This window comes from Pan troglodytes, chromosome 4 (assembly GCF_028858775.2).
Source record: "Pan troglodytes isolate AG18354 chromosome 4, NHGRI_mPanTro3-v2.0_pri, whole genome shotgun sequence".
In the NCBI taxonomy this organism is placed as follows: Eukaryota; Metazoa; Chordata; class Mammalia; order Primates; family Hominidae; genus Pan; species Pan troglodytes.
The window spans coordinates 119,196,475-119,220,517 of NC_072402.2; positions in this window are offsets into that span (position 1 = coordinate 119,196,475).

Sequence of the window (24,043 nt, forward strand, 5' to 3'; positions counted from 1 at the left end):
CATTTCTCAATGGGATTATTTTGTTATTTTCTTTTGTTTTTACTACTGAGATGTTTGAATTTCTTCTATATTCTGAATATTAGTCCCTGTTAGAGAAATAATTTGCAAATATTTTTTTCTGATTCAACAGGATGTCTCTTCACTTTATTGAGTGTTTCTTTTGCCATGCAGAAATATTTTAGTTTAATACAGTCTGATTATTCTATTTTTTGTTTTTTCTGTTTGTTGTTGTTGTTGTTTCTTTTTCTTTTTCCTTTTTTTTTTTTTTTTTTTTTTTTGAGACAGTCTCACTCTGTCGCCCAGGCTAGAGTGCAGTGGCATATGATCTCAGCTCACTGCAACCTCTGCTGCCTGGGTTTAAGTGATTCTCCTGGCTCAGCCTCCTGAGTAGCTGAGATTACAGGCACTTGCCACCATGCCTGGCTGTTGTTGTTGTTGTTGTTGCATTTTTGGTAGAGACGGGGTTTCACCATTTTGGCCAGGCTGGTCTTGAACTCCTGATCTTATGATCCACCCACCTCGGGCTACCAAAGTGCTGGGATTACAGGCATGGTTGTCTGTACTTTTGAGGTCTTAATATCTTTGCCTAGACCTGTGTCCTGAAGAGTTTTCGTATTTTTCAAGCAGTTTTATGGTTTCTAGTTTACATTTAAGTTTTCAATCCATCTTGAGTTGACTTTTGTATATGCTGAGAGATATAGGTGCAGTTTCATTTTTTTACTGGATATAATTATCCAGTTTTCTCAGGACGATTTTAAAAATTTATTTTTATTTTTAATTGTTGTGTGTACATAGTAGATATATATATTTATGGGGTACACGAGATGTTTTGATACAGGCATGCAATGTGAAATAAGCACATCATGGAAAATTGGGTATAAATCCCCTCAAGCACTTGTCTTTTGAGTTACAAGCAATCTTATTACACTTTTTAAGAAATTTAAAATGTACAATTAAGTTATTATTGACTATAGTCACCCTGTTGTGCTATCAAAGAGTAGGCCTTATTCATTCTTTCTAACCATTTTTTGTGCCCACTAACCATTCCCAATTCCCTCCCATAGCCCCCCACTACCGTTGCCAGACTCTGGTTACCATACTTCTACTCTCTATCTCCATGGGTTCAATTGTTTTAAATTTCAGATACTACACATATGTGAGAACATTCAATGTTCGTCTTTCTGTGCCTGGCTTATTTCACTTAACATAATGATCTCCAGTTCCATCCACATTGTTCAAAATGACTGTGTCTCATTCTTTTTGTGGCTGAATTGTACTCCATTGCGTATATGTACAACATTTTCTTTATCCATTCATCCATTGACACTTACGTTGCTTCTAAATCTTAGCTATGGTAAACAGTTCTGCAACAGACATGGTACTGCAGACATCTCTTTGATATACTGATTACCTTTCCTTTGGGTACATACCCAGCGGTGGGATTGCTGGATCTTATGGTAGCTCTATTTTTAGTTTTTTGAGAAACCTCCAAACTATTCCCCATAGTGGTTGTACTAATTTGCATTGCCACCAACAATGTATGCTATTGCCTCTCTTTTGGATATAATCCATTTTACCTGGGGTAAGATGATATCTCATTGTAGCTTTGATTTGCATTTCTCTGATGCTCAGTGATATTGAGCACCATGTCATATTCCTGTTGGCCATTTGTATGTCTTCTTTTGAGAAATGTTTATTCAAATCTTTTTGCCCATTGTTTGACCGGATTATTAGATTGTTTCCTATAAAGTTGTTTGAGCTCCTTCTATATTCTGCTGATTAATCCCTTGTCAGATGGGTAGTTTGCAAATATTTTTTCCCATTCTGTGAGTGGTCTCTTCACTTCATTGATGGTATCCTTTGCTGTGCAGAAGCTTTCTAACTTGTGATCTCATTTGTCCATTTTTACTTTGGTTGCCTGTGCTTGTGGGATATTACTCAAGAAACATTTGCCCAGACTGACGTTCTACAGATTTTCCCCAATGTTTTCTTATAGAAGTTTCATGGTTTGAAGTCCTAGATTTAAGTCTTTGATCAATTTTAATTTGATTTTTGTATATGATGAGAGACAGAGGTCTAGTTTCTTTCTTTGGCAAATGGATATCCACTTTTCCCAGCACCATTTAGTAAACAGACTACCTTTTCCCCAGTGCATGTTCTTGGCACTGTTGTTGAAAATGAGTTAACTGTAGATGTATGGATTTCTTTTGGGGCGCTTTCTTCTGTTCCATTGGTTGTGTCTTTTTTTATGCCAGTACCATGCTGTTTTGATTACTACAGCTATATAGCATAATTTGAATTCAGGTAATGTGATTCCTCCAGTTTTGTGCTTTTTGCTCAGGATAGCTTTGGCTATTCTGGGTCTTTTGTGGTTCACATAAATTGTAGGATTTCCTTCTATTTCTATGAAGCAAGTCATTGCTATTTTGACAGAGATTGCATTGAATCCGTAAATTGCCTTGGGTAGTATAGACATTTTAAAAATATTGATTCTTCCAATCCATGAACATAAAATATCTTTCCTCTTTTTTGGTGTCCTCTTCAATGTTTTTAATCAGTGTTTTATAGTTTTCATTATAGGGATCTTTCACTTCTTTGGTTTAGTTAATTCCTACATGTTTAATTTTAGATGTGGCTATTGTAAATGGGATTAGTTTTTGAATTTACTTTTCAGAGTGTTCACTTTTGGCATATAGATATTCTACTGATTTTTTTATGTTGGTTTTGTATCCTGCAATGTCTCTAAATTTGTTTATCAGTTCTAATAATTTTCCTATAGAGTCTTTAGGTTTTCCAAATACATAATCAGATTATCTGCAAACAAGGATAATTTGACTTCTTCCCCTCCAATTTGGATGCCTTTTATATATCTTTCTCCTGTCTGTTTGCTCTTCATTGGATTTCTAATACTATGTTGAAAAACAGTGGTGACAATGGGCATCTTTGTCATGTACTAGAACTCAGAAGAAAGGCTTTGAGTTTTGCCCCATTCAGTATACTAGCGTGATTCTGTCATAAATGACTTTTATTATGTTAAGGTGGTTTATTCTATCCTCAGTTCTTTGAAGAATTTTATCATGAAAGGATGCTGAATTTTATCAAATCCTTTTTCAGAATCAATTGAAATGATCCTATGATTTATCCTTTATTCTGTTGATATGATGTATCACATTAATTGATTTGCATATGTTGAATCATTCCTGAATCTCAGGGATAAATCTCAGTTTGTCATGATGAATGATTTATCTAATGTATTGTTGAATTTGGTTTGCTAATATTATGCTGAGGATTTTTGCATCAACAGTCATCAGATATATTGGTCTGTAGTTTGTGTGTGTGTGTGTCATTTTCTGGGTTTGGTGTCAGGGTAATAATGGCATCATAAAATAAGTATGGAAGTATTCTTTCCTTCTCAATTTTTCAGAATAGTTTCAGTAGGACTGGTATTAGTTCTTCTTAGTAGAATTCAGCAGTGAAGCCAATAGGTCCTCGACTTTTCTTTACTGTGAGACTATTATGGCCGGACGTGGTGGCTCATGCCTCTAATCCCAGCACTTTGGGAAGCTGAGGCAGGTGGATTAACTAAGGTCAGGATTTGTGACCAGCCTGGCCAACGTGGTGAAACCTCATCTTTATTAAAAATGAAAAAAATTAGCTAGGTGTGGTGGTGGGCGCCTGTAATCCCAGCTACCAAGGAGGTTGAGGCAGGAGGATCACTTGAACCCGGGACACTGAGGCAGGAGGATCACTTAAACCTGGGAGGCAGAGGTTGCAGTGAGCCGCGATCACGCCATTGCACTCCAGCCTGGGTGACTAGAGCGAAACTCTGTCTCAAAAAAAAAAAAAAAAAAAAAAAAAGAATGAAACAGCACCAAATAGACAGGTACCAGATTATAATAAGTGCACAACTGGACCTTCAAAGTTCTTTTTTATGTTGTATATATAAGGAGAACAAATACAGTATAGCTTCTATGAGAAATAAAAGCCAGAAGACAGGACTGTATTTCTAAATTCAGAGAAAGATAACTTTGAGTGAAAATTATTAATTGCATACCCATAAAGAATGTTCTAGAAAATTATTTAGTATTTTTTGTTAGGTTGCAAGAAGTTAAAGAAATTTACAGAATAGTATTTTATGTTATATAAATAATTTTATGTTCTATATTTGATCATGCATGTGAGAGAATGGTGTTTATAAATATCACTGGGGATAATTTCCATACTACCCATGTAATATAGTTTAGATGTGTGTCCCCTCTAAATCTCATGTTGAGATGTATTCCCTAATGTTGGAAGTGGGGCCTGGTGGGAGGTGATTGTATCATGGGGGCAGATTCTTCATGGTTTGGTACTGTCCTCCCAATAGTGAGTTCTTATGAAATCTGGTTGTTTAAAAGTGTGTGGCACCTCCACACTTGCTTGCTCTTGCCTTTCTCATGTGACCCGTCTGCTCCTGCTTTGCCTTCTTGCCATGAATAAAAGCTCCCTGAGGCTTCCCCAGAAGCCAAGCAACTGCCAGTGCCATGCTTCCTGTACAGCTTGCAGAACTGTGCAAAAATTAAACTTATATTCTTTACAAATTACCCAGTTTCAGGTATTTATTGATAGCAATGCAAGAATAGCCTAGACCACCATGCAAAATAGAACTCCCTGGTTCTCTGTAGAATTATAATGTGTAGACCCATTTTCCTGAGTTTCTACCTATCTGTACATCACCTATAATATTTACCACACTTGGATCATTTGCTTTGTCCCTAATGCATGGCAACTAACTTATCATAAACAATCAATATAGCATCAATATTGATGAAATAGGCCAGATGTGGTGGCTAACACTTGTAATCCCAGCACTTTAAGAGGTTGAGGCAGGTTGATCGCTTGAGCCCAGGAATTCTAGGCCAGACTGGGCAATACGGTGAAACCCCATCTCTATAAAAAAAATATACAAAAATAAGCTGGGCACGGTGGCACATACCTATAGGCCCAGCTGCTTGGGAGGCTGAGGTAAGAGGATCACTTGAGCACAAGAAGTTGAGGCTTCAGTGAGTCTTAATCATATCACTGTACTCCGTCCTTGGCAACAGAGTGACACTCCATCTCAAAATATTTATATCTATATAAATACAGATATAGATATTTTATATCTATATATTTTACAGAGATATATAAAGAGAGAGAAAAGAATCTTCTGTTGCTTCAATGAAAAACTTTCCTTTGAGTGTGCAAACATCAAGAGATTATGATCAATAATCCTAAAATTTATATAGACTTACATAAGACTCATAATAGCTAAAGCCACCTTCAGCAAAATAACTAAACTGGAGGAATAACATATCTTGACTTCAAATTATACTACAGAGCAATTGTAACCAAAACAGCATGGTACTGGCATAAAAACAGACACAAAGACCAATGGAACAGAATAGAGAATACAATAATAAATCCATACATTTTCAGTGAACTAATTTTCAACAAATGTGCCAAAAACATGTATTAGGGAAAGAGCAGTCCTTTTCATAAATTGTACAGGGGAAACTAGATATCCATATACAGAAGAATGATACTAGACCCCTATCTCTCACCATATATAAAAATCAAATCAAAATAAATTAAAGACATAAATCTAAGACCTCAAACTATGAAACTGCTAAAAGAAAACTTTGGGACAACTCTCCAAGATACTGGTCTGGGCAGAGATTTTTTTATTAATACCCCAAAAGCAAAAGCAACCAAAGAAAAAATGGACAAATGGGATCACACTAAGGTAAAAAGCTTCTGGACAGCAAATAAGTCAATCAACAAAGTCAAGAAACCACCCACAGGTTGGGAGAAAATATTTGCAAACTACCTATTTTACAAGGTATTAATAACCAGAAAATATAAGGAATTCAAACAGCTTTATAGGAAATAGTCTAATAATCCAGTCAAACAATAGGCAAAAGATTTGAATAAACATTTCTCAGAAGACATACAAATGTCACTTAGACATGTTGAAAGGTGCTCAATATTATTGAGCATCAGAGAAATGCAGATTAAAACTACTATCAGGTGTCTCACCCCTGTTAATATTCAAAAACAGGCAACAACAAATGCTGGCAAGGATATGGAGAAAAGGGAACCCTCATGCACCATTGGTGGGAATGCAAATTAGTACAACCATTACGGAGAACAGTTTGGAGGTTCCTCAAAAAACTAAAAGTAAAGCTACCATATGATTTGGCAATCCCATTGCTGAATATATACCCCAAAAAGAGGAAATTAGTATATTCAAGAGATATCTGCACTCCTATGTTTGCTGGAGCACTGTTCACAATAGCTAAGATTTGAAAGCAACCTAAGTGTCTATTAACAGATGAATGGATTAAAAAAATATGGTACATATACACAATAGAGTACTATTCAGCCAGAAAAGAGAACAAGAACCTGTCATTTGCAAAAACATAGATAGAACTGGAAGTCACTATGTTAACTAACATAAGCCAGGCACAGAAAGACAAATATTGCAAGTTCTAGTTCATTTGTGGGAGCTAAAAATTTAAACAAATGAACTCATGGACATAGAGAGTAGAATGATGGTTATCAGAGGCTGGGAAGTATAGCGGGGTAGAGGGAAGTGGGAACTGTTAATGGGTACATAAACATAGTTAAAACATATAAGATCTGGTAATTGATAATGCAACAAGGTGATTGCAGTCAATGATGATTTGTTGTAAATTTAGAAATAACTAAAAGAGTGCAATGGATTGTTGTATCACAAATAAATAATAAATGTTTGAAGTGCTGGATACCCCATTTACCCTAGTGTCATTATTATGTCTTGTATGCCTGTATCAAAATATCTCGTGTACCCCATATATATATGTGTGTGTGTGTGTGTATATATATATATACTTGCTATGTACCCATATTTTTTTAAAAAGAGTATGATTAGAACATTTCTCAGAGTTTCAGTCTTTATGTTCCTGATGATAAGAATATCTAAAATAAGATCTGTGTTAGGAATTGCAGGTCAAATTATATTATGCCTCTAGGGTAGAGTGAGTTAGAAAATGGGAAATGTGAAGATACAATGTGCTCCTAGACCAGTGAATGTAAAAATGAACAATTTTGCATTATTGGTTAATGGCAAAGGAAATTCTAGAACTGAACGTAAATTAAAGAATCTGTAAACCTACTACTGAAACCATGTTATAGTAATTTTATTTGAAAATTGCATTTTTCTTTTTCTATTTGTATAAATTTAAAGGGTACAAGTGCAGTTTCATTACATGGATATATTACATAGGAGTTAAGGCTTGTACAAGGTCAGGGTTACAATGTTAGATTAATGCATTTTAAGCAGCAGAAATAAGTGTTAGAGATTTGGATCTTCGGAAGTATCTATCAACCTTGTAGTTATTTTCTTCCTTCTGCCTAAGAGAAAATTGGAGATGGTAAACAATAGAGTTTTGATTGATGCAGTAGTTATCTTTCTTGTTTGACCTCATTTTTTATAAAAAGCTTTTAAACAGAGACAATTTCTACCACCTGTTCAGATTAGATATCTTTTTGAAAAGGAAAATAAATTGCATGATAACCACAGCATACCCCCACAAAAGCAGTTAGTTACTGAACAAGTTGAAGGCAGTTCCCCAATCTGTACATTTCTTAGAAAAATGTTGGCAAACTTCAGCTGTTCCCTCAATTTCATTCTCTAACTTGCATGCTCAATCTTTGTCATCTTCTCTGAAGGGGCCTTTTCTCAATATATAACCAAAAGAAGAACTAAAATGGAAAATATTTTCTCAAAAGAGGCACCATGAATTGGGGGCACTGAGATTGATAACAATTAATCTCAAATGATCCTTCTACATCAAATAAAAGGGATAATGACAAATATAAATGCTCTTCACTGAAGAATAACACTAACTCTTCTTGGATCTATCTTTGTCTTACATTTCATCTCATCCTATGTCAGGTCAAATCTAGAGAAAGAGCAAGCCACAGTGACAGAGAAACCAACTTCTTTCTAGAATCTGGAGTTGTCAGAATTGTTCTAATTCTTGAGTTCTGATTCTTAGTTTTATTAAATTCAAGCCTTGAGGACAGTATCTTTTTTAATCTTAGATCTAGCAACCAATAACTATAACATCTAGAACACTGACTGAAACACAATTTTTTTTGGCTAAGTTTATGAATCCTTGAAAAGGATGCACAACTGAGTAATTTATTTACTTAGCATTGGCTCCTAATATATTATCCAGTTGTGCTTTACAAATAATCAGCTTGGTTCATCCGAGAGAGTATGCGTGGTTGCAGAAACAGAATATGCTCAAAAGTCTTGCATCCAGAAATTGGTCTCATGAGAATGTGACAGATCTGAATATACTTTCCCCAAATTGAATAGGATCCACCAGAAACTATAGTTTTGTGTTGAATTTTGCTCACATTTTAATGTAGGTAATATTTAAGAAATGCTCTCATTTGGCTCTCGTAGTTCATTAAGACATCACATTGAAGGGCAGAGCAAGATGGCAGAATAGAAGCCTACACCATTTGTCTCCCAGTAGAAACAGGAAATTTTAACAATGATCTGCACACAGAATACCACCATCACAACAACCAAAAATCACATGAGCAATTACAGTACCTGGTTTTAACTTTATATCACTGAAAGAGGCATGGAAGAGGGTAGGGGACAGTCCTGAATCACCAATGCCACCACTCCCCTGTCCTCTAGAAGTGGCTGTATGGTACAGAGAAAGTCTATGCACTCTCAAGGGAGGGAGAGTACAGCGACTAGTAGACTTTACATCGAAATCAGTGCTGCTCTGTCATAGCAGAGAACAAAGCATTGTTGGGCCCAGCCAGTGTCCATGCACTGAGGGAGCATTTGGACCAGATCCAGCCACATGGTAATCATCCACCCCTGTGGTTGGACCTTGAGTTTCTGCAGGCATCAGTACCATAGGCCAAACTGCTCTGGGGTCCTAGGTAAACTTGACAGGCAGTCTAGAATGTAAGGATTGCAATTCCTAGTCAACTTCTTGTACTGGGCCGGGCTTAGAGCCAGTGGACTAGGTAGCACGTGACCTAGAAGGTCACCAGCCAGAGAGGCTAAAGGAGTGCTTGTGCTATTCCTCCCCCAACCTCAGGCAGTGCAGCCTGAAGCAAAAAAAAAAAAAAAAAAAAAAAAGAAAAGAAAAGAATAAAAGAAAAAAATCGGGACAACTTCCTTCTGCTCTAGGAGAGGATAGCAAAGAGTAAAAACCATTTTGTATTGCACCTTGAATAGCAGCCCAGCCACAATAAGATAGGAAACTGGGCAAAGTCATGAGGCCCCCATTCCAGGCCCAAGGTCACTGACATTTCAAGACACATCCTGTAACGAAAGAGAAACCAGTGCCTTGATGAGAAGGACCAAGTCCTAGCAGGATTCATCACCTACTGACTAAAGAGCCCTTGGACCCCTAATAACCATCAGCGATACCCAGGTATTATGCCATGGGCCTTGGGCTCTGAGATGTGCTGGCTTTAGGGGTGACCTAGCATATTCCCAGCTGTGGTGGCTATGCCGAAAGACTCCTTCTGTTTGAAAGAAGCAAAAGAAAAAGTAAAGGGGACTTTGTCTTGCACCTTACGTACCAGCCTGAACACAGTGGATAGGGCAACAAGCAGGCCCTTGGGGTCCTTAAGTCCAGGCCTAGGCTCTTGGATAGTATTTCTGGACCTGCCATGGGCCAGAGGAGGGCCAACTGCCCTGAATGGGGAGCCCTTGGCTTTAAGTGAACAACAGTGGTGACCTGGTAAAACCCTCTGTGGGACAGTAGTGGCTGTGGCCACAAAGAGAGGCTCCTCTGCCTGCAAAAAGGGGAGGCAAAAGCAGACAGGACTTTGTATTCTGGTTTGAGTGCCAGCTTAGCTGCAGTAGAATAGAATATCAAGTACATTTCTAAGATTTTTGACTCTAATCCCTGACTCCCAGACAGCATTTCTGGACCTGCCTTGGTCCTGGGGGAACTCACTGCTCTGAAGGGTATGATGTAAACCTGGCTGGCCTTGCTACCTGCTAATTGTAGGGGCCTAGGTGGTAGCCAGATAGTAAACACAAGTGGTAGCAGATAGTGGTTACAGTCTTTTATCCAAAGATACTAGGCCTTGGGTGAGACTTAGCGCTATGCTACAGGTCTTGGAGGAGATTCAGTTTTGTGCTGGCTTCAGGTCTGACCCAGCAGAGTCCCAGTGGTGTTGGCCACTGGTGTGCTTATGTCACCCCATCCCCAGCTCTAGGTGGCTTAGGGGAGAGGGAGAGAGAGAGAGAGAGAGAGAGAGAGAGAGGGAGACTCTTTGGGAGAATATAAAGGGAAATGAACAAGAGTCTGTTCTGATAATCAATGCAATTCTTCCAGATCTCATCTAAGGCCACCAAGGTAGTATATCTATGAGTCTGCGAAAAACATAGCATTATTGGACTTGGGGGCCAAGTCCCTTTGAATACCTGGAAAACTTTCTCAAAAAGGATGAACACAACCAGCCCAGAATCTGAACACTACAATAAATTCATAACTATACAATGCTAAGACACCAATGAATATCTACAAACATCAAGATCATTCAGGAAAACATGACTTCACCCAATGAACTAATAAGGCACAAGAGACTAATTGGTGTAACAGAGACATGTAACTTTTTAGACAGATAATTCAAAATAGCTGTTTTGAGGAAACTCAAATAAATTCAAGGTAACACAGAGAAGGAATTCAGAAATCTATCAGGTAAATTTAACAAAGATATTGAAATAATTTTTAAAAAAGCAGAAATTCCAGAGGCAAAAAATGCAATTAACATACTGAAGAATTCATTAAATTCTCTTAATAGCAGGATTGATCAAGCAGAAGAAAGACTCAGTGAGCTTGAAGACAGGTTATTTGAAAACACAGAATCAAAGAAGACAAAAAGAGAAAAAAAAATGAAACACACATAAAAATCTAGAAAATAGCATCAAAAGGGTAAATCTGAGTGTTATTGGCCTTAAAGGGGGGTAGAGAAAGAGATAAGTGTAGAAAGATTATTCAAATGAATAATATCAAAGCACTTCCAAAACCTAGAGAAAGATATTAACATTCAAGTACAAGAAGGTAATAAAACACCAAGAAGATTTAACCCAAAAGAAATTACCTCAAGGTCTTTAATAATCCGACTTCCAAAGGTTAAGGACAAAGAAAGTATTCTAAAAGCAGCAAGAAAAAAGAAATGAATAGCATACAATGGAGCTTCAATACATCTGGTATCAGACTTTTGCATGGTTATCTTACATAACAGGAGAGAGTGGCATGATATATTTAAATTGCTGAATGAAAAAAAATACATACATCATGAATAGTACATCAGGCAAAAATATCCTTCAAGCCTGAAGAAGAAATAAAGACCTTCAGAAACAAACAAAAGCTGAAGGATTTCCTCACCAGACCTGTCCTACAAAAAAATGCTAAAGGGAGTTCTTCAATGTGAAAGAATAAGATGCTAATGAGCAAGAAGAAGTCATCTGAAGGTACAAAACCCAATGGTAATAGTAAGCATACAGTAAAACACAGAATATTATAAACTGTAATTGTGGCATGTAAACTACTTTTACCTTAAGTAGAAAATTTAAATGATGAACCAATCAAAAATAATAACTTCAACAACTTTTCAAGACATAGACAGTACAATCTGACCTAATGAGGAAAAAAGTTAAAAAGTGAGGGTGATGAAATTTAAATATAGAACTTTTATGAGTTTTCTATTACATGTTTGTTTGTTTATGCAATCAGTGTTGTCATCAGTTTAGAATAATGGGTTATAAGATAGTATTTGCAAGCCTCATGTTAACCTCAAATCAAAAACATACAAGGGATACATAAAAACACAAAGCCAGGAATCAAATAGTACCACCAGAGAAAAATCACCTTGACTAAAAGGAAGACATAAAGTAAGGAAAAAAGGAAAAGAAGAACATGAAACAACCAGAAAACAAATAACAAAATGGCAGGAATAAATCTTTATTTACAAATAATAACACTGTAAATGGACTAAATTCTCCACTAAAAAGTCATGCAGTGGCTAAATGGATGAAAAAACAAGATACAATGATGTGTTGTCTACAAGAAACACACTTCACTTATAAAGAGACACACAGACTGAAAATAAAGGGATAGAAAAAGATATCCATGCCAAGGGAAATGAAAAAGAGAGCATGAATGGCTATAATTATATTAAAAATAGATTTCAGGATGAAAACTATAAGAAGAGACAAAATATAATGATAAAGGTGTCAAGCAATAGGATATAATGATTATAAATAAATATATATATCCAACACTGGATCACCCAGATATATAAAGCAAATATTGTCAGAGCTGTAAAGAGGAATTGATCTCAATACTACAATAACTAGAGACAACACCCCACTTTCAGCATTGAACAGAACTCCCAGACAGAAAATAAAGAAACACTGGACTTAGAATGAAGGGACTAATAGATATTTACAGAACATTTCATTCAACAGCTGCAGAATCCACATTCTTCTTAGTACATGGATCCTTCTTAAGGATAGAGTGTATGTTAGGTCACAAAACAAGTCTTAATGTATTCAAAAAAACTGAAGTAATACCAAGCATCTTCTCTCACAACAATGGAATAAAACTAGAAGTCAATAACAAGAGGAATTTTGGAAACTATACAAACATGTGGAAATCAAACAATGTGTTCCTGAATGACCAGTCGGTCAATGAAGAAATTAAGAAGACATTGAAAAATTTCATGAAACAAATGATAAAGAAAATACAGCATACTAAAGCCTACATGAGGCAGCAAGTGCCTACATCAGAAAAGAAAAGAAATACAATATATTACCTAATGATGCATCTTAAATAATTAGAAAAGCAAAAGCAAACCAAACCCAAAATTTGTGGAAATCATCATTCTCAGCAAACTAACACTGGAACAGAAAACCAAATACCACACGTTCTCACTTATAAGTGGGAGTTGAACAATGAGAACACATGGACACAGGGAGGGGAACATCCCACACTGGGGCCTGTCAGGGGGTGGGAGGCTAAGGGAGGGATAGCATTAGGAGAAACAGCTAATGTAGATGATGGGTTGATGGGTTGATGGGTGCAGCAAACCACCATGGCACATGTATACCTGTGTAACAAACCTGCACGTTTTGCACATGTATCCCAGAATGTAAAGTATAATAAAAAAAGAAAGAAAATAATAAAGAGAGAAGGAATAAATGAATTTCAACTTAAGAAAACAAAACAAAATATCATTGAAACAAGAAGCTTTTTTTTTTGTAAAGTTAAATAAAATTGACAAACCTTTAGCTAGACTAACAAAGAAAATAGAGAAAAGACCCAAATAAATAAAACTCAGAGATGGAAAAGGACACATGACAACTGATACTGCATATATCCAAAGAATCATTAGTGGCTACTATGAGCAACTACAGGCCAATAAATTGAAAAATCTAAAGGAAATGGATAAATTCCTAGACACATACAACCTACCAAGAACCATGAAGAAATCCCAAACTCAAATAGGCCAATAACAAGAAATGAGATAAAAGCTGTAATAAATCTCTCCCAGTAAAGAAAACACTAGGTTGTGATGACTTCACTGTTGAAATCTACCAAACATTTAAAGAAGAACTGATAACAATCCTACTTAAACTATTCAAAAAAACAGAGGTGGAGGGATTACTCCCAAATTCCTTCTATGAGGCCAGTTACCCTGATACCAAAACCAGACAGAGACACATTAAAAAAAGGAAACTACAAGCCAATATCTCCAAGGAATATTCATGCAAAACTTCTCAACAAAATATTAGCAAACCCAATTCAACAATGCATTAAAAAGATTATTCATTATGACCAAGTGGGATTTATCCTAGGGATGCAAGGATGGTTCAACATATGCAAATCAATTGATATGGTACATCATATCAACAGAATGAAGGACAAAAACCATATGATCATTTCAATTGATGCCAAAAAAGCATTTGATAAAATTCAACATCCCTTTGTGATAAAAACCTGCAAAACATTGGGTGTATAAGAACCATACCATGACATAATAAAAGCCATATATTATAGACTGACAGCTAGTATCATACTAGATGGGGAAAAACTGGAAGCCGTTCCTCCAAGATCTGTAACACAACAAAGATGACCACTTTCACCACTGATATTTGACATAGTACTGGAAATCCTACCTAGAGCAATCAGACAAGAAAAAGATATAAAAGTCATCCAAATTGGAAAGAAAGAAGTAAAATTATCTTTGTTGGCAGATGATATGATCTTATATTCAGAAAAATCTAAAGTCTCCCCACAAAAAAAAAGACTATTAGAACTGATGAAAAAATTCAGTAAAATTGCAGGTTACAAAATCAACATACAAAAATCAGTTGCATTTTTACATGCCAAAAGTGAACAACCTGGAAAAAAATAGTAATCCCATTTATAATAGCTGCAAACTAAATTAAATACCTAGGAATTAACCAAAGAAGTGAAAAATCTCCATAATGAAAACTATAAAATATTGATGAAGAAATTAAACAATATCACACTCTGGGGACTGTTGTGGGGTGGGGGGAGGGGGGAGGGATAGCATCGGGAGATATACCTAATGCTAGATGACGAGTTAGTGGGTGCAGCGCACCAGCATGGCACATGTATACATATGTAACTAACCTGCACAATGTGCACATGTACCCTAAAACTTAAAGTATAATTAAAAAAATAAAAGAAATTAAACAGGACACCAAAAAATGGAAAGGTATTTTATGTTGATGGATCAGAAGAACCAGTACTGTTAAAATGTCCATACTACCCAAAGCAATGTACATATTCAATGCCATCTCTATCAAAATACCAATGACTAGCTTCACAGAAATAGAAAAATTAATGCTAAAATTTATATGAACCACAAAAGACCAAGAATAGCCAAAGCTATCCTGAGCAAAAAGAACAAAACTGGAGGAATTACATTACCAGACTTTAAAGTATACTACAGAGCTATACTACACAAAACAGCATGGTACTGGCATTAAAACAGACACACAGAGACAATGGAACATAATAGAGAACACAGAAATAAATCCATACATCTCCAGTGAACTCATTTTTGACAAAGTTGCCAAAAACATACATTGGAGAAAAGACAGTCTCTTCAGTAAATTTTGCTGGGAGAAATTGTGTATCTTATGCAGAAGAATGAAACTAGACCTCTATCTCTCATCATATATAAAAATAAAATGAAAATGGATTAGTGACTTAAATCTAATACCTCAGACTATAAAACTACTACAAGAAAACATTGGGAAAATGCTCCAGGCCTTTGACTTGGAAAAAAAATTTCTTGATTAATGCCCCCAAAGCACAGGCAACCAAAGCAAAATTGGAAAAATGGGATCATATCAAATTAAAAAGCATCTAAGCTTTCTGTACATCAAAGAAAACAATCGATAAAGTCAAGAGACTACCCACAGAATGGGAGAAAATATTTGTAAACTACTCATCTGAAAGGGATTAATAATCAGAATACATAAGGAGCTCAAACAACTTTATAGGATAAATTTTAATAATTTAATGATAAATGGGTACAAGATTTGAATAGGTACTTCTCAAAAGTAGAAATGCAAATGGCAAGCAGGCCTATGAAAAGGTTTTCAACATTACTGAGCATCAGAGAATTACTAATCAAAACTACAATGAGATATAATCTCACCCTAGTTAAAATGACTTATATCCAAAAGACAGGCAATAACTAATGCTCGCGAGCATGTGGAGGAAAGAGAATCCTTGTACACTCTTTGTTATAATGTACAACCACTACAAAGAACAGTTAGGAGTTTCCTCAACAAACTAAAAACAGAGCCACCACTGCTGGATATATGCTCAAAATTAAGAAAATCAGTATTTCAAAGAGATATCTGCACTCCCATGCTTGCTGCAGCACTGTCCACAACAGCTGAGATAATGGAAACAACCTAAGTGGTCATCAATAGATGTATGGATAAAGCAAATGTGGTACTTATTTGCAATGGAGTACTATTCAGCCATAAGAAAGAATGAGATCTTGTCATTTGCAACAACATGGATGGAACTGGAGGACATTATAAGTGAAATAAGCTAGGCACAGAAAGATGAACGTGCATGTTCTCATTTGTTTGTGAAATCTAAAAATCAAAACAATTAAGCTCATGGTGATAGAGAGCAGACTGATGGTTACCAGAGACTAGGTAGGGTAGTTGTGGGTAGAGATGAGGGGTAATATCTGGGCACAAATATAATAATTAGAAAGCATAAATAAGACGGTATTTGACAGCACAACAGGATGACTATAGTCAATAATAATTATACATTTTAATATAAATAAAAGAGTGTAATTGGATTTCTGTAACAAATAATAAATGCTTGAGGGATGGATACCACATTTACCCTGATGTGATTATTATGCATTGCATGCCTGTATCAAAATATCTCATGTACCTCATAAATATATACACCTGCTATGTACCCACAAAAATAAAAAAATTAGAATTTAAAATAAAAAAAATCACATGCAAGAAATGGCAAAGCATAAGGCCTTTAAGTGAGAAGATCACTAAGACTCAACTGATATTGCACTTAAGTTCAAGATTATCCAGTGTGCAGATCAATATCAGGAGTGTTTCCTGTAAGCGGGAGAAAAATCACAATTATGATCCTTCTCATAGGAAAAGCACTGCTTGGATGTTGAGGAGAGCTCAGGGCAATTCCTAATTTTATTTTATTCACAAAACATATCTTCATCAGTAAAAGTAAGAAATGAGCTGGTAGATAACTATTATTTCTGTAAAGTTCACTAAGGCTAAAATAAAAGAATACGGTTTTATGATAAGAGTTCAAATAGGTGAGGGAGTGACACTATATTAAGGTATCCAATTGACTATATATGAAAAAATATCTTTATATAGATGATTGTCTAGTATAAGAGATTCTATCTCTAATATAATTTCTTTACTTGACTTCTAGTATTACAAACAGGAATGAAAAAATATTTGGATAAGTTAATAAGACTTATGAAATTAAAAGTAGACTAGAAGAAAGACTGATAATGAGAGCTATATCTGGAAATTATTCTGTCATGGAAAGTTAATAGCATACATTTTACACTAAGGCTGAATAATATGTCACACAAATTAAAGTAATACAAAGGACAACAAGAAGGCCCCTTTCATCCAACTAAAATCAGTTATCCACTAGATTCCTCCAATGCATAAAATGTCAATGTGGTATGTATATCCTTTTCTTCTCTGATAATGTCTTCCCCATAGTTTTTATTGCAAATATCTAACAAAACTCTCATGTGATTTTTGTTATGACAACCATCAAATTGTTTTATGCCCACCTTAGAACATGGATATATTAGCAAAGAGAAAATGAACGAGGCTGGGGAGGGACTAGTAACTTAATTACACAATATGTTCACAACAGCAGGTTGGGGAATGTTAAGGTTGTGTTTCCAGGGAAGCTGACTTGCTGCTGAGATTTCCATTTAAGTTTATCAGAGTGTGCTTTCAGAAGCCACATCCATGGAAGAGAGAAGAAAGATTCTGGACTGTGCAGATGAAGCAATGAAGTCCCAGCAAGGTCTCTGTCAACTCTGAAGTGACCTCTGATGCTACAATGACCCCTCAGAGTTGTCATGATTCGAGTTTGAGGCCTGGGCCTTTAGGCTCCTGTATCAAAAAGTCCTTGTATGCAGGCTGTCTCTGAAAAGGGTCTTGATTTTGGGCTAGATGTCTCACTTCAGCGAAGTCAAGCTCTCTGAAGAGCTGAAAACTGAAAACTGTCAGTCAAGAGCAGCAGCTGGGATATACAATCTCAGCCCCAGTGTGGGTCTCGGGTTGCATAGAGAGCATCCACAACAAAGATGGACTACTTTTTTCAAATTTAGCCAACTTTCTCATTATTATTCTCTGATAAAAATTTTCACGTTCACTCTTTTACAGTCTCTTTTCAACACAAACTACAGATATACAGGACTTTTCTACCATTTTCCTATTTCTTTTCTCCTTAATGAGTCCATCTTACAACATTTTGATTGTGTCTATTCAATGTCACATTGTATGCCAAATATTAAAGTAAACCAGGTAAAATTATACAGAGACAATGAAATTTTTCCATTCTGTTTTTTAAAGAGAAATTATGACTGCTATGCATTTTCTATTTTTATGGTTTCTAGATTGTACTTTCTTTGTTCTAAATACTACCATATGCATGAGTCACTGCACCCTTTGTGTGTATATCTTAACTGCTATTCTCACTTACATGCAGAAATGCGTGCCATCATTCTTCCTCAATATATTAGTTGAATTGTAAATATTAAAAGTAGCTATGTTTTTATGACAGAACTAGGAGAGCCTACTTCATTATGATAAAATAAATGCTGCCAACTCAGTAGGCAACAATAAACATGACTGCTGAGCTTTCTTTCCACATACTCATGTCTTACATTGTCTGAGAAAATACAATATTCAGAATGTAACACAACTATTCACCTTCTATGGTATATTCATTGATATCCTAATAAAAAGAGAAGGTTTTAGAATTGGGAGTCTTAAACCAGTAAATCCAAAAAACAGAAACGTCAATTGAATTTTCATTTTATGTGTGGTATTTGAGAATTTTAGAGATGTCTGAGTAATTAAACAGTCAATTCAAAAATTTCTCACAGATTAGTTGATTATGACTCTCTGATAAAATTGTTATGAAAATTGAAACAATGTATTTCAAAAATGAATTTTACCTGGCAGAATACTGATTTTGACGTGTTTTTTTTTTTTTTTTTTTTTTTTTTTTGAGACGGAGTCTCGCTCTGTGGCCCAGGATGGAGTGCAGTGGCGCGATCTCGGCTCACTGCAAGCTCTGCCTCCCGTGTTCATGCCATTCTCCTGCCTCAGCCTCCCCAGTAGCTGGGACTACAGGCATCCGCCACCACGCCCGGCTAAGTTTTTGTATTTTTAGTAGAGACGGGGTTTCACCGTGTTAGCCAGGATGGTCTTGATCTCCTGACCTTGTGATCCACCCGCCTAGGCCTCCCAAAGTGCTGTGCTGGGATTACAGGCGTGGCCACCGCGCCCGGCATGACGGGATCTTGATAAGTATTCCCTAAACACTCTTTCCACCTTTCCCCAACACTACCAGTTTTATCAGAGTAACTGAACCTCATGATTCTGGGGTCAGTCTTACATTAAATAACCAGTCTCAATTCTAAACTGTTTCATCATTAACATTCCATTGTATTGCAACTTAGATCCTTAAATATCCCACAAAACATGTACATAAGTTGAATATTAATATAAAGTATTTATTGGTATATTTGTTTATTTATTGTCAATCTTGTACACAGAGCTGCAAGCTACATGGAGAACTATGCGTGGTGCTCACCACTGTATCCTCAGAAGGAACTCTAAGAAGGGAAAAAAAAAAAAAAAAAAAAAAGAAGGAACTCTAAGAAGGGAAAAAAAAAAAAAAAGAAACAGAAAGGTAAATACTGAATGTTCTCACTTGTAAGTGGCAGCTAACAATGAGTACACATGGACATAAAGATGGAAATAATAGACACTGGGGACTCCAAAAGTGGGAGGGTGGAACTGGGATGCTGGTTGAAATATTACCTATCGGGTACAATGTTCACTATTTGAGTAGTAGGTGCCACTACAAGCCCAATCCCCACCTGTATGCAATATAGGCATGGAACAAACATGCACGTGTACCCCCTGATTCTAAAATAAAGTAAGATAAAATAAAATAAAAATAAAAATAACAACAACAACAAAAAAGAACAGAGCCTCAAACATAAAAGGCAATTAACAAGTAGCCACAGAATTTAAATATGAGTATGTCAACTCCTTAATTCATGATCTATCAAATCCATATTAATAGAAATTTTGAAAATAAACTAAGTCTTGTTCTAAAAGAAACTGATAATATTTATGCAATATCTGTGCTTTAATTTATATTTGATACATGCCTTCATGTAACAACAACTTATTTCATAATTAATATTTGCTAGGCTGTGCGTATACAATGGGAAGCAAAAAGGTTCCTGTCCCCGCTCTCAATATATTACATCCTACGAGGAAAGTCAATATTGATCAAGTACTTACACAAATATCCACATTCAGTGTATATGAGCACCATAGAAACACACCAACAAAAAGTGTAGGGATCTAGGAAAGTGTGTAAATACCAACTGAGATTAACTAAGGAAACTAAGAAAGCCTTTTCTCAAAAAATCAGCATTGGAGTTGAGATCCGAACAGTGAATGTGAATTAATAAGTTGTGAGCGTGGGTATTCTCATGCACACATGCAGCGTATTATACAAAGGTCCTGGGGCAAAACCAGTGTTAACACCTGTGCCGTTGGAGCAAGTCAGAAGGATCCAGTGATGCACAGTCACCTATTCTCTCTGAACCTTGAATGGCAAAATGGTATGCAGTTTTGTGGAGCTGGGTTTTATCAGAAGGATCTTGCTCCTTCACTGTGCTTCCATGATATGGGGTTAACAAGAGTCAACTACAGGTGCTCAGGTTGACTACAGGTATTAACAAGAGTTAACCCCATATCTGTGCTTCCATGATATGGGGTTAACTACAGGTGCTCACCACCATGCTGGAATAATTATAACTGCAGGAGAAGTAGACTGCTGGAACACCAAGCAGTCTAAGCTTAAGTAGGCTATATAGGGGAATGCTGAAAATGCTATCTGCCCAACGTCTTGGGGCCCAGCTCTGTGGAAAACTGAATTCAGGTACAATCACTCGAAAGAAGGAGTGCCTTCTTTCCAAGGTAGCTTTTTGCCAGGAAACCCCAATACATCTCTAGGGTCAATCCCACTTTTCTCCAGGTAGAAGTAGGGAAGTAGCAAAGACTGTAAGTTATGAAAAAGAAAAGGATACCTGCAGACATGAAAGAAGGCTGCTGAAGCTGGAGTAAAGATCATGGGAGATTTCTACTTCATTATATTTTATGCTTAGGGTTATGTTCATTTTTAATCAGTGTATTCATATGTTAGTGATTTTGTTATAAATATTCTCCATGTGGCCACGTGCTGTGGCTCAAGCCTGTAATCCCATCACTTTGGGAGGCCGAGGTGGGCAGATCACCTGAGGTCAGGAGTTCCAGAGCAGCTTTGCCAACATGGTGAAATCCAGTCTCTACTAAGTATACAATTAGCCGGGTGTGGTGGTGGGTGCCTGTAATCCCAGCTACTTGGGAGGCTGAGGCAGGATAATCACTTGAACCCGGGAGGCAGAGGTTGCAGTGAACCGAGATTGTGCCACTGCACTCCAGCCTGGGTGGCAGTGCAAGACTCTGCCTCAAAAAAAAAAAAAAAGATATATATATATATATATATATATATATATATATATATATATCTTCTCCATGCACTTCAAGATTTGGCTCAGCATGAAGTGAACATTTGAAATAGGATAGAAGTTTTTTTTTTGTTTTTAGTTTAAGCACTTGGCCATAAATAAGCACACTGTCAGAGGAAATTTTACTGAAGTTCGGTATTTGATGCAGTCCATTCTCTTACAAAACCAAAAATCAAATCAACAACGACAACAAAAATCATTTTCCAAAAACAGGACTAGTGTTTGATATAGCCCATGCCACCCAAGTCTCATAAGAGCCCTGTGTCATTGTCTTTACCTGGCTGAATCAAACTTTCCTGTGGAAAAGTCACCAGATTCTTAGATTTAGGTGGGGTTTGTTTGTTTTGTTTTTGAGGTAGGGTCTTACTCTGCCCCCCAGGCTGGAGTGGAGTAGCACAATCATGGCTCACTGCAGCCTCGACCTCTGAACTCAAGCAATCCTCCCATCTCAGCCTTCCAAGTAGCTGGAGCTACAGGTGCACACCAACATGACTGAATACTTTTTGTATTTTTGGTAGAGACAGGGTTTTGCCATGTTGCCCAGTTGGTCTCAAACTCCTGGGCCCAAGTGATCCTCCTGCCTCAGCCTCCCAAAGTACTGAGATTAAAGGTGTAAGCCATTGCACTCAGCCTTGGATTTAGGTTTTGAAGTAGACTAACATGGCACAAATACCATTTTAAAAAGGTTCAAATTACTAAGAACACAGCAAACAAACAATAAAACCCAGAATCCTTATATAAAATACAGATGAAATTAGCAGTTATGATGTTTTACCTAGAGTGAGTGCTTGTGAAACATACACCACCACCCTACAAGGCACATGTTAATAAATAGTGGGCTAATGGTAAATGTATTTTAATATACAGCTGTATACATATAAAACTTAACTGTTAGAACTGCAGAAAACATTTTCAGCCATGTTTGAACCATCAGAGATGTAAGCCAGGAATTTTGGATCACCTTTGCTGAGCACATGCTATTTTCGTTATTGGATTGTTGATGAAAGGCTGACATAGTATACTAAAAACAGTCACCACCACATAACGGAAAATACTTCCCAAATACTCCAAACTAAAGTGTTTCTATTTCTTTTGACTTAAGTGTAATTTTTACTGTGACTGTGCCACTGACTCACCACTTCTCTCCAACTCTAGACATATCCTCAGGCTTTCTTCTCCAGCATTTTGTTGAATCTCTAATGCTCAGTGTCCCCACTGGGAAGACTGCTCCTGGTTGACAGTATTGTAGAATTATGGATGACAAATACATTTCGAGTGCTGACCTTTATAGATTAGTAAGGGCTTTCAGAAGCACTGTGTTAAAGTGCTCTTTATCTGTGTTGCAAACTGCAATTGAGATTGGTAGCAAAATGCATTGGTGTTAATTATTATGTCAGCCATAAACATTGGACAGGGTGGAGGAAGAGTAAGCATTTGTCTTCAGTAAATTCCATCATATGTAAGGAGAAATACGTGGGCTTTGGCATTAGAAAGACCTAAAATTCTGTTTGGGGAAATGATGGGTGGGAAAATTCTTACAAACTCTTTGAAGCAACCTAAAAACACCAGATTATATATAAAATAAAACATCATAAAAACATCATCTAACTAACAAGATAGTGAAAAGATATTTGAGAAGAAAAATCCAGAGAGGTGAACGAATAAGGTGTTTTGCACCACTTTTGCACAGTGGGAATTAGCTGATGCAGCAGAGGTGGTCTAGAAACCCTGCATCGCTTTGGACAGTGTCTCCGACACAGGAAGAGATCATTTGGAGTTCATGTCCTACCAAGGGTGAGGACTAGATTGTCAAATCCCAGACAAGTACACATTTGAGATTTTACACAGTATCAAGGTATACTAATAATTTTAAGAATATGGGAAGACATAGGTCTCAGTAACAGCAGGAAGTACTTGAGATCCTCCACACAGAATACCAGGTCTTTTCTTAATATACTCTCTGGGCCAGATTAATTAATATCTGAAGTCTCCAAGTTATGTATGTGATCACATCATTCACACAAAAGGAAGCCATCTTAAGCAAAACATATCACTGTTTTGAATTCTGATAGTAAAAATTACGTTTGTTATATGATCCAGAAATATACAAACTCTAAGCTTCTTTACCTTATTCTAGATAGATGAGTTATACACTGCTAAACGCTTACTATACATAAGGACTGTATCACAGAAATATCATTAGTTTATTTGCTAGGAGGCATTTCATTGGGATATTTTCAAGATTTATCTGGTTCATTTTCTTTCTTTAATTCTTGGGGGCAATGTCCTGGTAAAGGAAGAAACTAGATTCCAAGTCAATTGCTAACCGTTTTCTTCCTATTTTCTTATATTTCTTACAGCTTAGGTGACATAAATAGGAAGATGTTTGTTACCCTAGCATAATAAAATTAATTACATTATGATTTGTTTGCATTTAAATATTAGTTCCTTCTGGATATTGTGTTATATAAGAGATATGGATCTAAATGTGCTATACTATTATCCCAGTATTATTCATTGCATACTAATTTGCAATTAAAATTCATTAATATTTTTACCTTATGAAAATACATAACATGTACTATAT